Raw genomic sequence first — 17,688 nt, forward strand, 5'->3', positions numbered from 1 at the left:
CCTTCTCTCCTTTAGTTACTGCCTCCTCCTAGGGGAACTGATGTGTCTGCTCTGGACAAGGGGTCTGGGCAGTAGGGTGGGAACTGACAGCCAGGCAGCAGCCAGGGTGTGGTAATAAATAGCTCCTTTTCAACGGGCAGCCTGCCACAAGCGGGGTCCCTCAGGGATCAGGGCTGCACCCAGGGCTGTTTAAAATCTCTGTAAGTGATCTGGATAATGGGATCAAGCATACCTTGATGAAGTTTGCCAGTGATATCAAAGCGAATGGAAAATGGACACTTTGGAAAGCAGTGCTACCCTGGAGGAAGACCTGGATAGGCTGGAAGAGTGGGCTAACAAAAACCTTATGAAATTCAACAAAGACAGATGCAAAGTATGGGAAAACATAATCCCGGAGTGCAGCTCAGTCTGGAATCTACCCAGGTGGGGAGCAGCTTGGTGGAAAAGGCCCTGGAGGTCCTGGCTCAGTGCACAGCAGCAGCACATTGTTCACTCACAACAACCCACCAGGATGCTGGGCTGCACCAAAAAGGGCATCACCAGCAGACATAAAGAAGTCACTGTCCCACTGGATTCAGTACTTGTCAGGTCGCCCCTGGAGTACTGTGTTCAGTTTTGGTCCCTGCTATACACAAAAGATGCGGACAAGCTGGAACGGGCCCAGAGAAGGCCACAAAGATGACCAATGGTGTGGGAAGCCTGTCCTATGAGAAAAGGCTGAGAGAAGTGGCTTCTCTTAGTCTTGAGAAAAGAAGGCTTTGGGTAGACCTTATCACCATGTTTATCCAGTATTTAAAGGGTGGCTAAAAAGAAGGTGGAGACTCCCTTTTTTCCCTAAATCACATGGAAAAGACAGGGGGTAATGGGTCCATATTACTTCTGGGGAATTTCCAATTAGACACAAGAGGAAAATTTTTCACAATGAAGCCAATCAGCCATTGGGATAATGTCTGGAGGGTATTGGTGGATTTCCCAACATTGAATACTTTTAATGTTTGTCCATTTGTGGTTGTCTGTCTTGTCCAGACTGTGTTTTTGGGAAATAAGCTTAGACCAGATGATCCTTATGGTCCCTTCCAACCTGGTATTATATAGTTCCATGATTTTCTGATTCTGACATTGGCTTAAAATGACCCCAAGTAAAGCTTGCCATTTATGTGGGATGTCTCTCATCCAGGCATGGACTAAGAAATAGCTGCTACATGCTCAGGGTACCCCTAGAAGTGCCACAGATGCTGCTGTCACAGACAGGTGCTAACTCAGCACTGCAACTCTTACAACTTGGCAGAGTTCCTCAGTAGTTCCCCAAAATTTTATGCCTGAGGGAACATATCCTATCTTGTTACGCCAGACAAATGATTTTTGACTTCTTCCAATTTGTCAGCCACTAAAAATTCTAGAAGAGATATGGCTTCCTGTGGAGAGAGTAGGTTTTCTTTTCTTGGTCTTTATCCATGGACTCCTTAAAAATAATTCATAGACCCCTGGAATCTCACATAGTGTGGGTTGAAAACCACAGCACTAGATCAGTAAATAGATCCCATGGTGAAATGAAGATATTTTTTCCTGGCTGCAAGTAGCACAGAAGTAGGTGTGAAGTTAGTCCAGTTCCATTTGTTTGTTGTTAGACAATGTGTTCCTGTGGATAAAGCAGTCATCTGGCAGTCAGGAAACAGGGTAGCAAGCAGGACCTACAGCTGTGCATCATGCTCTTCAAAGCAGAAAGTATGGTTGATGCTTGTGGAGAGGTAAAACAAGCACTTAGCCCAATATTTCAGAGCCATAGAAGCACTTTTGGATAGAAAATTGGCTTCTGAAAAGGGCAAGTAATGAAACATATGTTTTGGATGGGAGAAGTTCTGAAAAAGACCTTTCCTTTCCTCTCTGTGTTACTACAGAGAGACATTTTCCTAGGATGTTAACAGAAGTGGCTTTCCCAGAGTGATGACAGTAGGAACAGCACTGGAGATATTTTTTCTGTATCCCAGTACTACCAGAACAAATTTCCTTTTGGTGTGTAGAAAACCTGTTTCTCCTGTATTACAGGAGGCAGTAGGAGTGTAGTGCTTCATTGAGAAGTTCAGTATGTCTCCAGTTAAACTATGTGAGCTGGCTGCAGTTCAGCCTACTTGTTAACGATGCCATCAGCCTTTTAATTTTGCCAACCAGCTTCAGAGGAGCATCACATTCACCTAATAAAATACAAGGACTAAGTTTTTCATTCTCCTTCCAAACTGCTGCCTGAATGCAACCTGCTAGTAGGACATCATTAGCACACCTTGCACCTCCTCATTAAGCTACTGGGCTGATCAAGCTCTCTGTAAAAATCATGAAAATTTTTGCAAGTGTTATGTGGAGAAGTGAATATCCAGAAGAAGGAGAAAGTCTCATCTTCCTACTAAACATGCTTTTAAAACTGATGGATAGAAACAGAGGAACAAATAGGATATTGACTTTCTAAGATAGGATAGGGAAATGAAGGCTGCTTTCTTGCTGATTGGATATGCATCAAAATGCTGAACAGGTTCCTGAAAACCTGCCACTAATGCTTCATATCTCACATTGCCAGAATATTTTAAGTGGTTCTTGCTGCTTTCCTGAACAGCCAGTTCTTGCAGCTGGATGTTTGGAAAGCAGAGAGTTTGTTTTTAGTTTTAACTGTGGACTAAACAAGGATTTCTCTCAGAAGGAGAAACAGTATATGAGGATCTTAAAACATTTCCATGACTGGAAATGAAAATTTCTGAGCCTCTTCAGGAAGGAGTTTCTTTCAGAAAGGAGTTTCTGAAGAAGAAAATACGAGGGGGAGAGGACTTCCTTCTATCATCTTTCCAAGGAATCAGTCCTAATTTGGCGGCTGAAGAGAACAGTGTGCTTGAGATTTAGTCTGTGTAAGGTACACAAATAATGCATGAAGGAGCATGACTTCTTTTGTATGTACAGGGATCTGTATTCTGGCTTTCCTGCACCAGAATTAACAAGAATTTTTTCCACTGCAGACGAAGACAGTACTTCCTATGATTTACAGCAGAACCTTCATGTTTGGAGGCAATCAGGCACATTTACAAACAATCATCCATGACCCACTGTACTTCAATGCAGTTTTTAGTCTACATCTGACCTTGTGTCACTTCCATATATCTGTTAAGCACCGCAGATGTCACATTGAGTCCAAGGACTTGCAAGTGGAGAGTACTTGTTTAATAACCTTGTAACTCCTGCAAAGCTTCTCAGGAGTGGGATGTGGTGTTCAGGTTGGATGCTGCCTCTAGTGTGTCCAGCCCCCACCTCTTTTTTGTTACACACACTCACATGGCATTAGAGAGCTGCCTCACAGCTACTGCTCTGCTGTCCTTCTGGTGTAGGTCCCTGCTTTTTAGTTTGGAGTCCAAATAAAGTGACACTTGGCATTTACAAACCATGTAGCCCATGCAGAGCATTGCCCGAACATGAAGCAGCTGACCCACATGCCAGCTGTATGAATTAGGTCACCCTGGCTCTGTTTTGTCTTCATAGTACAGATAAGGAATATAATTTATCCCTGTAGGAAGTGAGCTGGAAGTCAGTACAAGGATTTTAGTCCCAGCAGACTTGTGTTGTTTTATTTACCAGCCCTAAGAGGGGATAATGAAAAAGAATGGGGGGAGAAAAGTCACCAAGTGCAAGGTACATGCTGTGCCCCAGCTAGAGGATGCTATGTGAATGAGACAGGGCACTGCATCTAAACTGAAGCCTGTGTTATCCTGACAATGCTAAGATCCCAGCAAGGGACAAGTCTTGTTCAACTGATCTGCAGGTAAGTTCATAGGAATAGACCAATCTTGCCCCACAGCCATTACAGTAGATTTACTGAGAGGGAAGCAGGAAGAGGATTCAGGCTATGAAGAACTGAGAGGAGGTATGACTTTTCCTAAGTTGGAGTAAAACCTGTGGCAGGGCAAGACTCAAACCCCTTTTCCCCTTTCAGTGCTTAACCATCCCTTCTCCAAATGTCCCTCTCTGGCTGTGCCTGCAAAGCTGTCATTCTGAGGAGCATTAGGAGCTGCCACGGAAGTGACTTCCATGCAGTTTCTCTCTTCCTCACCCCCGCACCCTCTCTCATTAACTTGAAAGCTCCTATTTATAAACCTGCTCAAGATTGCTTGTTCAGAAAGGAGGAGCTGAGACACTCTGCACACAGACTAAGAGACTCAGCAGAGATGCAGGCAAGAGCTACTTCTCACTCAAAGGGTAATAACCAGATGGAACAAGTCAGCAGGAAGAGTGCCTGAAATGTCACAGAAATGAGATCAAGCAACAGCTAGAGCTGTGTGTCTGCAGGCAGAATGGGGAGAATCACAGGATCACAGGAAACAGTAAGAAGAAGGGCTGAGAGGAAGCAAAATATTTAAGTGGGTGAACACACTGGACTAAGTGGCCTGAAAATTTCCCTAGACCACCACATTTCCATTATGCATTTTTGACACTCTCTCCCAGCCTCTGTGACAGTGATGAACAGGAGGCCTATAAAGCTGGCTTGTTGTGAAAAAGTGTGCCAGGCTACTAACTGTGGAGTGACTTGCCATCTCTGTTGTTAAACAGCTCACTTGACTCCCTGAATCTCACTGGGATGCTGTCTGTAAGCACAAAACTTGTTAAACTCCGGCCTGCCTGCAAGTTCTGTAACACCCAGTGATTTTGTACTGGTAAGGTAGAGGACAGGCTGATGACAACTTGAACCCTTGTGAGGGGAGAAATGAGTACCTAAATATCTGTCCTACATTGCCTGGCACTATTAACAACAGCCTAACTTCCTTTATCTTTCCTCCTGACTGTATTTTATGATAATGATCCAGACACGACCTAGCTATCTCTGCTCTTCTGGAGAAGCACAGCACAACTATGAAAGATCAGACAAGCTCATCTGCTATGAAGATAGGGGGGGAAAAGGGCAGTACATTAGTTTTATATAAATAAATAAAACTGCAATAACCCATAAGGAGTCACATTCATGGAGAGAAACAGAATCACATTGTTCAATAAATCACAGGAGAACAAAGAGGTTCAATGACAGCCCAAGACCAAAGCCATTTCTGCTAAGGAGTCTGCATCCACATCCTGAACATAACCTCACCTCTTCCCCTTCCGGCTTAACAAGTGATTTCATGGAGCTCTTTGTGCCAGCATGCAGGCAATTCCCTGAACTGCTTCTCTTCCCTGGGCTTCTCACTAGAAGGCAAAGGATGTGCTATACCAAGTGCTCTGCTCTGTTCTTTTGCAGTCTGAATTCTCCCTGTTACTCTCAAAGGTTTATTCTCCTTGACATTTATGCTCTTAGGAGCTTTGTCATCTGATACATTATTATGTTACTTTAAAAACCCCAAATTTAAAGCCCACAATCTTACCAAAGTGAAGTCTCAATGTATTAAGTGACAGTTTACAAATCCAGTAAAGGACAAGTGTTCCAACAAAATGCCAAAGACAAGACACAACCACAGAAGAAAAGAGATAGACTGAGGGAATGAGAGAATCAAGAATTAGAGTAACAAAAATAATATGATGTGCACAGTTGTGAGATTTTCAGTCTGATGCTTTCAATGATGGCATGCTGGACATACCAGGGTACTGGGACACTCTCACAATAATACGAAAACATTTCTAACAAGAAAGTTACTGAATTTGTATTCGTTCTGCTTGCTGGAGAAAACCTGATACAATTTGTGGCATCATCTGACATATCTTACATGTTTAATAAGCTCTCTGCAGACCTCAGAGGAAAAAACATGGTTCTATCTAAAGTATGTCTCAGTCACAGTCACAGACAGAGGTGGGTTTAGAAATGAGCAGTGAAAACTGTCAAAGGCCTAGAAAACCTGGTAAATAAAAATTATTGAAAGAATTGCATTTACTGGATTTAGGAAAAAGAAATTTGAGGAGGAGCATAGGAAACTGTCTTTTAGTGGAGCTTTAAAAAGGACAGGGATTAATTGTTCTCTGCTTCTGTGACAGGAGGGGTGTGCCACAAATAGTGGCCAGCTTTGTTTGCATAAACAAAGATTTTGGTTAAGTGAGAAGGAGATTTATTCCGAAAATAGGAAGAAAGAAGCAGTGAAGCAGACTTGAAGGCTCTGAAGTCCCTCAAGAACAAAGCTTTGTTAGTCTGTGATGGTGGTGGCATGTTTACTTTTTCATAAGGAAGGGGCCTCTGAGGTCCTTCCAGCCCCATATTTCTGTGATTTGTACTAAGTCTGCAGTTCTAGCCCAGCAAGGCTGCAGGATGTAATCGCATTATATAAAGAAACAGAAATCTCCATTGTGTTCCAAACAACGAAACCTGGAAAGGAAAACAGACAGTTTGGCAAAAACAAATACCCCAAGAACCTTTAAAGATTTATAGGTGTGATTTGACCCTGTAGCTCTGTTTAGAAGTATCTGTGAAGAGCGTACTGGGTTGAGTAGGCTGAAGAGGGGGAAAGGACCCCTACTCCTTTTCCTTAGCTTTGTGGCAGGACAAACTGGCTTATCTGTGTATAAACAGGTGGCTTCAGGGCTGGCAGTGGGATCAAACCTGTATCTCTCAGTGACTACACTCAAAATGTGCAAACAGCAAAACTTCTAACAAAATTTTATTGATGGAAATATCCTGAGGTAGCTAAAGTGGTTCACAATTTCAAAGCTGGAATAGGAGAGAGGTTTGTGAAATTAAGATGTCTATATCCCTTGTCCAAAATCAGAGGGGAAAGCTGAATAGCGCATTGGTAAAATACATGAACTTTAAATTATATTATGAATGACCTATGGTATAAGCACTACATATAAGATTGCTGAATATTTTTAAGCAGCACCTGTTGGGTTTGAGTTGAAACATTAGATTTACTCAAGTGTAAGTTCTCTTTGTTAATAAAACTACAAATTATTTGGCACTGTATTGATGAAAATCTAGTATGTTTGCTTTGTGAAAGTTTCATCAGGTTCCTTTATTCATCTCAAATAATTTACTGATTGATCATTTTCTATAATCTCAGTGTTTATGGTTTTACCTATATTTTTTGGTTTTGTTTAAAAAGGTGGTTTCTGTGTCAAATGTAGAGGTACCTAAACAGTGATAGATCATGACTGATGATCGCACCTTGAGCACTCAAGCACACATGTAAGAACTGAAACACTGTGAGCTTAACTCCGGAAGGTGATAAGAACTATGGCCCCAGTCCAGCAAACTGTATTTGTCCTGGAAATAGTGTGATTCAGCTGGATTATTTGTGTGCTCCGATCTAAGTGTCAGGAAGGAGAGCAGCTCAATCAGGACCTGTTGGGATAAAGAGAAGCAGTGCAGATTTGATCACAGCAACGAAGTGCACTCCCTTATCTTTGTTGCAGTTTCTCTGATGTATGCAAGGGACAGTAAAACTGGATCTGGATCTCTAAGGTGCTTTCTCCCTTTAGATTCCAGCTTTCAACATGATCTCTTTCACTTGGTATAACATCAGTTAATTGAGATAACAGATACGTATCACTCATTTATGACAGAAAGAAGTTGCCCATGTTCTGTAGAAATTACTTATCTTTGTGTTACAACATAATAAATACTTATTCTCCAAGAAGATTAAGCTTGGAGTATCTAAAAGTCCTGTCTAAAGTCCACAGTGGTGAAAAAAGCAGGCTCTGTCATGCTGCCATTGCTAATGGCATGACTGTTTAGCCAGGCTAGTGTGAATTGATGAGTCTGAACCCAGCTACAAACAGGAGCCTTGGCTCAGCCCTGCTACAAGCATCTCTGTCTCATGCTCCATTATATAGGGCAAAGAAGCACACAACCTGATGGGAAACTCACAGAATAAACTGTTCCAGAGGTCAGATCCATCCTAGGGTCTAGATGTTTGTCATCACTTCTCTGTCTATCAGTGCTTTGTTCAGTGGGGCCCAGAAATGAATAATACAAAAGCCTATTTGAATCATGTGGCCTCTGTTTGTTCTCAAGTTTCTTGGATGTAGAGCATTTTACTGCAATACTGCAACATCTACATTCAGTTTCTAGGACAGTTTTCCATCTCTTTCTTGCTTCAGAGTAGCAGGGCTTGGATCACTGAAAAGGATTAATGGAAATGCAGAACAACATCAAGTCCAGAGATCCTGGCTTAGAGAAATGGACACTTCATGTTTCCATGCAAGCTGCATAGCCTGGATCTGAAAGCTGGTTAGCTCATCTCACTGGGGGTCAGCTCTTTGCAGTTAGTCCAAAAAACCCTAATTTGGTGCAGAGCTATAGATGGTTATATAGAGCCTTCTGCATATGATCACTCAGTAGTGCTTATTGTATGTTGACAGGAAATGGAAATTTTAAAAATAGAGAAAACAGCTAACACAAGGCTGTTACAAACTGCAAAATAAGAAGGAAACCCACTGTTTTCCATACAGTTGCAATTCTCTCTTATTTGCTTTGCTTGCTGTTCTCTGCTTCTTCCATAGTCTCTCAGTGTGTAAAATCATAATTGCATTGCATAATTTATGGTGCTGATGTCACTGTGGAATTTGGTCCTTGGCTGTTGGATTTATTTTTATTAGATGCAGTGATTAGAATCTAAGCAGTGATCATAGCTTTAAAACGTCTATGAATATGTACTTGTTTCCAATGGGATTTTCTTTGTACTTCTTAAATACCTGTCTGATTCAAAATACTTATTGAAACTTGGAGAATGAATGTGTATGGAGAAGTATCAAGAGGGGAGGTTTGGATCTTAAAAGCATAGCCAAATATCTTAAGGGCAGCAAAAGGGCAGTACTGTAGGGCAAGGTGCTTTATTGCTTAGGTGGCTGACAACTGTAAAATATGTCTCTTTCCAGAAGAAATATATGGTCTCAAAAGTATTGGTAAGGGGATATGATGTGTTTTTTCATTGCATTGAACTAAAGCTAGCCCAAAGACTGTAAGAGTTACTACTGTTGAACTTACTGGGAACTGTGGAAAAGAGGCTCAGATTCTAGTGCTTGGGTTCCCAAACACCAGGGCACTAGTGAAGGATCAGGAATCAGTGACCAAGTGTCCACCATTTCTTTACCTGTATGTGATGAGGAGGAGTCCCAGGAAGAGGAGCAAGGAAACTGCACTCCAAGTGAATCCATTTCTGTACAACAGATTTGTCTGCTTATGTGGGGATGAACTGGAGTGTCCCACTAAGTGTAGTAGGCTACATCATATGAGAAGAGAAGCCTATCCTTCTGTATGTATTTGATTTTCTTGGTTTGCAGGGGCTATATTAAATCCACGTGCCATTGGAATGACAGTCTTAAAAGAGCTGATTTGCTCACCAGACTAAAATTACCATTCTTCATGTTTCATTTTGGTGGTACCTTTCCTTGACATATCTGGCTCTACCAGCAGTTGTACTCATTCCAGAAACGGAGTGCCTTTTTCTGGTTTAAGATAAGCCACTCCTGTACTAGGTTATAGGTACTGCTCAGTGTTACCTTGCCTGGTCTCTTCGGTACTGTTTGCTCTCCTTTTTATAGCCATCTTGTCTCTTCAGGTTGACATTTTTCTGTCTCAAGCTACCTGCCTGTGTAGTCCTTGGAAAACCTCTTTTCATGAGAAAAGTAAAAAAAAAAATTTTTTTAAATTTTCCAGCGTATGTTCAAAGACACAAGAAGCAGGTACATCCTTGGGAGCTATCAACTCAGAGTCCACATTTCAAAATGTGTTCTGGCACACATTGTTTGTTCGGGAGAAGTCATACAGAAATACTTCTGAGACATCTACACCTTTTTTATCAGTTGAATGTCATTGAACTTTTTCTCTTGTCCTTTCACCAGAAGGAAAAAAAACATAAGTGCACACAAAAGGGTCAATGTTCTTGAAAGGTCAGTAATTCCAGATGAAATGCAAACCTAAGGCTTAAAAAAAAAAAAATCTCCATTGAGCAATAAGGCATTTAGAGTTTGACTTCATTACGCAAGAGAGAAACTTTCCAGCTGGCTGGCAGTGGCTCCAAAGGGTGTCTGTGTGGTTATTGATTAATTAAATCTATTGTTACTCATTTCTTTCATTAATCCAAGAGCTTTCTTTTCACTGTGTCCCTGCATAACCCTGTTCTAAAGATCTGGAATCTGACAGAGACAACTGCTTTGAATATCAGGTTGCTTATTTGAAAGGCTAACTCTTCCTGTCTCAGGAATTTCTAGGCATGGCATTTTAGACCTCAGAAGAATGAGAAAGCTACTTCAAGTTGAAGGTGTCCCCAGTCTCAAGTTCAGGCCTGGAACTCTGTAATGTGTAATGTATAACAGAGAGGAAGTGCACAAAAGGCTGGACCAGAGGGGTGGCTCCACTTGTTCTGTAGCACTGCACTCAGTTCCAGCGCTGAAACACAAACCTTAGCCAGTGGTGTGAGGGACAGATATCTCTAGAGGGTTGACACTTGCTGTTCGGGATTCTAAATCTCTGGAGGAGTAGTGTGGAGGATGAGGTTAGTAGTATCAGCAAGCCAGCAGCACAGTTTCGCTTCTCCATGTACCCACCTCAGCCCCAGAGAAAATGTCTAAATGGCCTTATACCCCATAGTCCTCTGCTCATGGCCCCAACAAGCAAAGACCTTGCAGCCAAGACAGCAGTAGGAGGCTGTGTCTAAAAACCCAGAGAAAAGCCCAGCCCTCACTAGGCCACACAGTCCCCAGCATCTCTGTTTGCTGTACTGAGGGTACTTTGTGTGCTGGTGTCTGGCCTGGCGCCACTGCCTTGTGTCACACAGGAAGCTGAAGCCCTGCCAGCTGGGAGCCGCTTCTGGTCGGTATCTCCAGCCATCGGTGCCTGATTGGAACCTGTTACCCAGGCTCCTGACCTGCCAGCCCTGCAGGTCTCAGGCATTTGCTTTCCCTTTTGAGCCCTTGAGATAACAGAGTCTGTTCTGCTGCAATTAATGTGTTTAGGAAATGCCAAGTCTGAATTAACTACTGCAGGGTACTGGGACTCTTTTGCTTGACTGGCAATGTTTGCCAGAAAGTAGGATGGACGGTGTTCATGCCCAAGAGCAGGGCAAACCTCTTTGATAAAGCTTCCCCACAGAAGCAATTCTTTATCACAGCAGTGGCAAGTCACTCCTAGTTCCTTCCGGCTCTATACCAGCGTTGTTTCCACTGAAATACAGGGGTCATTTGAAGGGTAAAGCTGCAGCCGTCACTCAAGTCAAGAGAGCACCACCTCCACCCTTCTGAAGCGGGGAGAGAGGAGACACTTCAAGTTCAAGACTATTTGGCTGCTTTACAGTTTTGCTTGGTGAACATAAAAGAGACTTGGAAATTTCAGAGGCCTCCTTCAGGAAATCCTTTACAAGTTCCTTTAGTAGATGGGTTTTACCTCAACAATTCAACTAATTACAATCAGTCACTTGATCGTGGAAGAACAGGGAAATTGTATCATGCACATTTCATACAGGATTTACTTAAGCATTCTGGGTTTTAGTTCTTTGGCACCTGCGATTAGTCCTTTTGCCCGTAATTTTGTCTGGAAATAGTACTGATGCCTTCATATCAGAGAAATGGGCTTCCTCTTCTGAAAAGCAACAACAATAGGGTCAGCTGGCAGGCTAATTTCTTGCAAAAATCACAGGCAAACAAAATATGCATAGGTTGGTCTTCCAGTCCAGTAGGATAACAAAGGAGACATCTGTGCCTGGGGATGTCCATTTTCCTCCAGTTGCAGAGGGAGAGGGAGGGAGGTACACAAAGATTACCTTGCTGATAAGTGTAGATCACCCTGGTTATAGCAGTGCTGCTAACAAACTCTGTGGTAAACCTTCCTGCAACACAGTATCAGGAAGGCCACCTTCTGATACTCCTTTCCTTTCCCTAAAGCATTTTTTAAATGGGACTTTTTAACCATTTCTTAGCCACAACAATGTGTTGGCCATTGTGAGAGTCTGTCCAGAGGACCTAAAACCTCAGAGGGGCCGGCACGGCAGATGCAGAAGAGCAGCTGTGGGGAGGAGCAGACCTATTTACCTTGTGAGCTGCTTAACCATATAAATGTCTTGAGCACAGGGGAAATTTGCAGTCAGTTTGGTGCAAACAAAATATTTCAGCATAATTTTAGTAATTAAAGAGGAATGCTGCTTTTAACTAAGCATCTGTTACCTTTTTCTGATTTAATTAAATAGTCATAAACCTCTGAGGCTCACTATTACTCTCTCTTCCTTTCTATCTTAAATCTCTTTTCCTGCTCTCTGTTTTATCAATCAGTGATTGTGCCTGGGGATTTTGCAGTGTCTCTTTTTGATCAGACTAGAAATGTTTGTTGCTAGATTTCTTGCTCTCTGAAGCCTTGCACACACAAAACAATCTTCTACAGCTACTCAGCAGAACTTTTGTGGCAGCAGCTGCCTGCCCTTCTCTGCTGATGCACCACCACTGCCCTAACCTCTGTGGAGGGACTGATCCTGGAAATATTTTGATCCTGATATGAATAAGGCTGCTGGTAGAAGCAGACAATGCTTTGCCATCATACAGTGGTATCTAACACTCAGGAACATGGACGTAGGCTTTCCCTGAATCGCAACAATGCTTCACCTGCTCTGGGAGTTGTGTTGAAGCAGTGTAAAGTGCTGCGACCAAAGCAGATGCAGGCAAAACCATTTAACTCTGTACCCTAAAGAATTTGATTATTACCATCTTCCCCCTGAAGAGCCACCACAAGCAGTGGGTGGTGATGTCTGAAAACTGCACAACCTGATTACATAGTAGCAGATCATAGTAGGGCTGCTCTTCCAGCCTTCTGTCTCTTCAGATCATTTTCTGTTGCTTTCTCATCACCTTATCCTCATTGACCTTCTGTGTTTTTCTCTCTGCACTCTTCAAATATTTCTGTATTGGTGTTTTAGGTCACCTAAGTGAAGCTGGAAGAAAAACTGATTATGAAAGAGCAACAGTGATAGTCAGCTTAGCAGCACGATTCCATGTACCCAACCCCACTAGGTTCCCTTGAATGTAAGAGCCTATCCTCACCTGACCTGTGGCCCCAAGCAGTCCTGCCTTCATAGTGCTTCAAATTTGCTGCAAATGGGTCACCCTATCTAAGAAAGGCTATAAGAAAAGAATCCTAAGCATTTTAATTTCTGAACTGGCAATAATCTTGGACAGTGCATAATAGAGCCTATAAATAGCACTTTGAGTGTCTGTGATGTCACAAACCACAAGAGCGTCTCACTTGTGATTTATTACATCAGAATCATAACTTGTTCATAGGCTTGTAGTTTGCAGTTTATTTACAGTCAGTACACCCACTATTATTCCTAAGCCATCAGTGTTATGCAGATATATAAATGCTGCCTGGAACTGAAACAGTAAACAACCAATTAAAAGTTTAACCTCCTCCTTTCTGATCTCTTCCTATGTGATTAACTGAGGATGCTGTTGCATAAATTACAGTCGTGTCAGATAATGAAAAATTGGTGTTCTTTCATTGACCTGTGTATCACATTTACACTAAAAAACACTTGTAGATTTTTTTAAATATTTATTCTCAAAAATAATTTCTCATTAAAACTGCATTCATTTAGAGACAATTTCTTTCCTTTTCTTCACTGCAAGATTGTTGTTTTACAAGACTTCCTAGAATAAAACATCAAAAGCTAATTTCTGAAATTTAATGAAAGAAGAACTTTTATTCTTTTTATAGTTCTTGACACTGCACACATATACATACAAATTGGTTTATCTAAACAGCAGCTTGAAAAACCAGAGTTGGACAATGTAATTAGGAAGGGAAAAGCTTGTTATTCAGATCAATTAAGCTAAGTAACATTCAATTTTTATGTCACATCTTTTTGGCAGAGGGGGTAATCTCATTTACTTTGACCACATTTTGGAAGAGGTCTCAGTTAAGATTTAAATACTGCCAATATAAACCCCAGGCCTTAATGAATCCTGAATGTAATGATTTTAAGATTGGAAAAATTCTTTGTTCCACTCCCTATCTATATCACTGATTACTATTACAAGATTATTTGGTTTTGAATAGCACACTTGCAGAGAAAGGCACTCACCTAAAAATCTACAGAAAGAACTAAGCTATTTCAACCAGTCTTTTTTCAACTACATGCATTTTAAAATAAAGAAAATCCCACCCTGAGAAAAATGTGTGATTATATTCAGGTACCTAAAAACTGGTATATCCGGGTATCTCAGAATGGACAAGAGAGTAACTGTATCATTCAGAAATGGCAAAATGGGAAATAATTTATACAGGTCCTCTCAACTGAGTATCAGTGGACCTGGCTGGTATCAAAGATTACGGTAAAGCACTTCTAAACATATTGTTCTGATTTACTCCCTCACTTTTAAAAAAATCCCTTAGGTGAATTTAAGGCTTTAGGAGAAGAAAAATAATTACCAATACTAATGTCCTGTAAAATACCTGGCTCTATGCCTCATTGTTTCATAGTCTGTGATCTTAAAAATGTACTCCTCAGAACAGAAACTCCTTTCGTATTCTCACAGTACAAAGTACCCTAACCCAGCTAGTCAAAGGCAATCAAACACTACATGTCAGTGGGATTTGCAAGACAGACACAAAGGAAACTTTTCTGTAACCAGCTGGCTCTTTCTAAACATTCATTTGCATTAAAAGATTTACAGTGTTAACGGCCCTTACTGGAATTGGAACTGAGTGCATATAAGATGGTTCAAGGTGCATGAGAAATCAAGTTTATTGAAGTCTTCTCTGTACAGATTTTGCATTAAATACCTAATCTTATTTTTAAGTAGCGAGTTGGCTAGCTAAGGTGTACCAGTGGCCATGAAAGAGAAATCTAATGCACAGCGTGTCAGCAGTACTTCTTCTAATTGAGTTTATATACATCTGTAGGTGGCCTCAAAGCTGGGTTTTATTAATTGTGATCTGCTTTTCTATATGAGTGTTTCCAGACTCTTGCTGGGGTAGGCAGAGTTTAGTGGAGATCATGGGAGAGCCATGTGCTTGCTGTCTCTGAAAAGAAGAGACACAAGGTGCCTTAAATGGAAGAAGAAATCTTATCTTTGTTCAAAGAAAAAATATTTGTGTACACTGGTACTAATCTCAGGTGTTTAGTCATCAAGGAAGAAACCTTCAAAATTCAGAAATCAAACGATTAAGCAAATAAATAAATAGAGAAAAAAAATTAATGCTCCCTGACTATAAGGGACATTGGTGAAGAGAGTTCTGTTTTCAGGATTTTTTACGCAGTCATGACAGCTCAAATCCCATTTCCCTTTGATCGAAGTACCTAAGTAACCCCTTGATACCGGGAATTGCAGCTCTAAGGAAAATATTGCAAAACTTCCCTGTATTGCAACTACGCAGATTTTTTTTTGTATCATCCGGTTCCTGGCCCACTGCCACTGGCACAGAGCAGTGCTGGAGGCTGACCGGGTGCCTTCCACAAGTACCCACTGTGGATCTTCCTATGTCTCACCATATCCCTGGACATGTGGTAGCAGCCACTGTCAGAACCTGGGCAATGGCTAAACAAGCCTCTGCTGGCACCTTTCTAATGTCTTATTTTGGATTTGGAAGGGTTAATAAATACACAGATTTGTTTTTCCTCCTCTGTAATTAGATCTCAGAGTAAAAATGTCATAAGCCTCAAGTACATCCTCAATCTCCTGAACAATAGAAGCTGTGTTAAAAAACCCAAAACAACTGTCTTCCTGGGAAGGATGGATGCTCGGCAGTGATTCTCAGCTGGGTTTCTGGTGTGAGCCTTGCATGGCCTGGCTGGGGGCACTGAGGGGGCTGCCTGTGACTGCGGGGGCACCTCCTGCTTACCTGGGCTGGGCTCCTGCCAAGCAGGTGTTTGTGGCTCAAAAATTGGCAGGGTGCTCTGCAGCAATGTGGAGAGGTGTTGGGGAAGGGGGAGCCTGGGCAGGTGGGTGAGCAGCTTGCTCACTGCTGAAAGAAGTGGCTTCTTTCCAGCTTGGAGTGCTTTCGCAGAGGGATGGGGTGGACAGATGCTCTACACTTGCCCAATTTATCTTCTGGAGAGGTGCCTTCCCTCTCTGGGTCTGTCAGCACCCCTGCACTAAAAATACCTCCCTGAAACATGCACTCCTGTGCACTCAGTTGTGCAGAGAGCCTGACCCTCAGCTCAGCTGGCAGAAATCAGTCTTCTGGTATTTTCTGTGTTCTTCAGGAAGGGCACAATCAGCTGCCCAGAACCATTATCAAAAGAATTGGGACACAGAATTGCACAACCCAGCCTCTCCTCTCTTCCTCCTCCCTCTGACTCAACAAGTGGTGTAAGTTCCAAACAGCATCCTTATCCTACAAGTGTGTTTAATTTCCCTAACAAATTGAGGTATTAGGGATCTTAAACCCCAGATGTTTCTCAGAGTTATGTAAACCAAGAGGCACCCAGATGCTAATGTAAGAGCAGAGGGAAATTCCCTTTGGGAACATGTGCCTGGCCCATGGATGTAATGGGCTGACAAGCAGTGTTATTCAAACTGTGACCTGTGACGTGCAACAGGCTGAGATAGCAAAAGCCCAAGGCAAGGAGAATGAGGTGAAGGCGTAAAGTGACACACTGTTCCTTTTCTTTTTCCTCAGCTGGGCCTTGGGAAAATTAGAATATACTACAGCTTTACCTTTCAAATCAAGAGTCAAGTTCTCCTGTGCATGAACTCAGGCAATCAGTAGAAAGAGGCCTACACGACAACAAGTATCAAAAGAAATAAACTGCAACAAAACAGGTAAATTTTAACATTCAGTGTTTCCCAGTGTACTGTATTTCATTTTCCCCTGCTTGTTTCAGTCCCCTTTTGAGATAAAGAATTGTCATCTGGAAAAGAAGAAATTGCCTCTTGTTTGTTGCATTAGGGCATATTGGGAGGCTTGAAAAATTTTAGGAATTTGAAAATTACTGTCTATTTTTAGAACTGTCACAAACACTAAGTCTGTTTCCCAGAGGTCTTTCATAGTGACCTTCAGATGTTGGCTATGAAATCTTTGAATTCTTAGAGAAAGTAGCTGAGTCTTTTTTCCCTTCCAACCGCTTATTTTGTCCTTTCAATTGAAGAGATGTTAATGAACATACATTGTTATAAACAGCTGTTCTTGCCTCGTACTAGAGGTCATTTCTACCATCATAACTCTGCTGAAAAGAAAAAAATGATCTCCCAGTGTGGATTCAGTCCTGTGTGAACTTTTGCTTTCCTTTCTTCTGCAAGGCTCTGTCCCTCACCCAGAATAGGTAGCCTGCCCCTGTCTATCCTGGGATGTACTGTATTACAGGGATCAGTGACACAAGCTAGTCTTATCTTGTACTAGGAAATTATAGTGCTATCAAGAGGGCGGAAAATACCTTTTCTCTCCCTCTCCTCCCACCAGTCAACTGCAATCAGCACAAGCTTTACTGTAAATGCAGTGGTAAGAGGAAAAAGCAGCCGCAGGAGGCTTTTTGCTGGTGTGGCTTATTATTACTATCTGAGAAAATAAACTCCAAATGCAGTCCTGAGATTTGCTGGTTACAACTTTGCCCCTCTAACTGTATCTTGTTTAGTGGAGGCAAAAAATGAGATTGGAAACTGTGCAACCAGTGAGGCAGGATTTTATTAAATGCTGCAGCGCCTCGAGGATTGAAAGGAATGAGCTGTAGGTACCTAATAAAAGCATTTGATAATGTTTTGAGGACATCCACATGTATATGGGACCTTTCCAAAGGGACCGTCACAAAACTCTGTTTGTCT

The 17,688-nt window shown here is 41.9% G+C and overlaps 1 long non-coding RNA gene across 1 annotated transcript in view; it reads left to right on the top strand.

Moving 5' to 3' along the window:
* LOC134414129 (uncharacterized) overlaps window positions 1-16,690 on the top strand; it is a 154,339-nt gene extending 137,649 nt beyond the window's left edge. Inside the window, exon 5 of the long non-coding RNA XR_010026668.1 lies at window positions 16,550-16,690. This is a non-coding gene — a long non-coding RNA (uncharacterized LOC134414129). The remainder of the gene's footprint in view (window positions 1-16,549) is intronic.
* The last annotated feature ends 998 nt before the right edge of the window (window positions 16,691-17,688 follow it).

This window comes from Melospiza melodia, chromosome 2 (assembly GCF_035770615.1).
Source record: "Melospiza melodia melodia isolate bMelMel2 chromosome 2, bMelMel2.pri, whole genome shotgun sequence".
In the NCBI taxonomy this organism is placed as follows: domain Eukaryota; kingdom Metazoa; phylum Chordata; class Aves; order Passeriformes; family Passerellidae; genus Melospiza; species Melospiza melodia.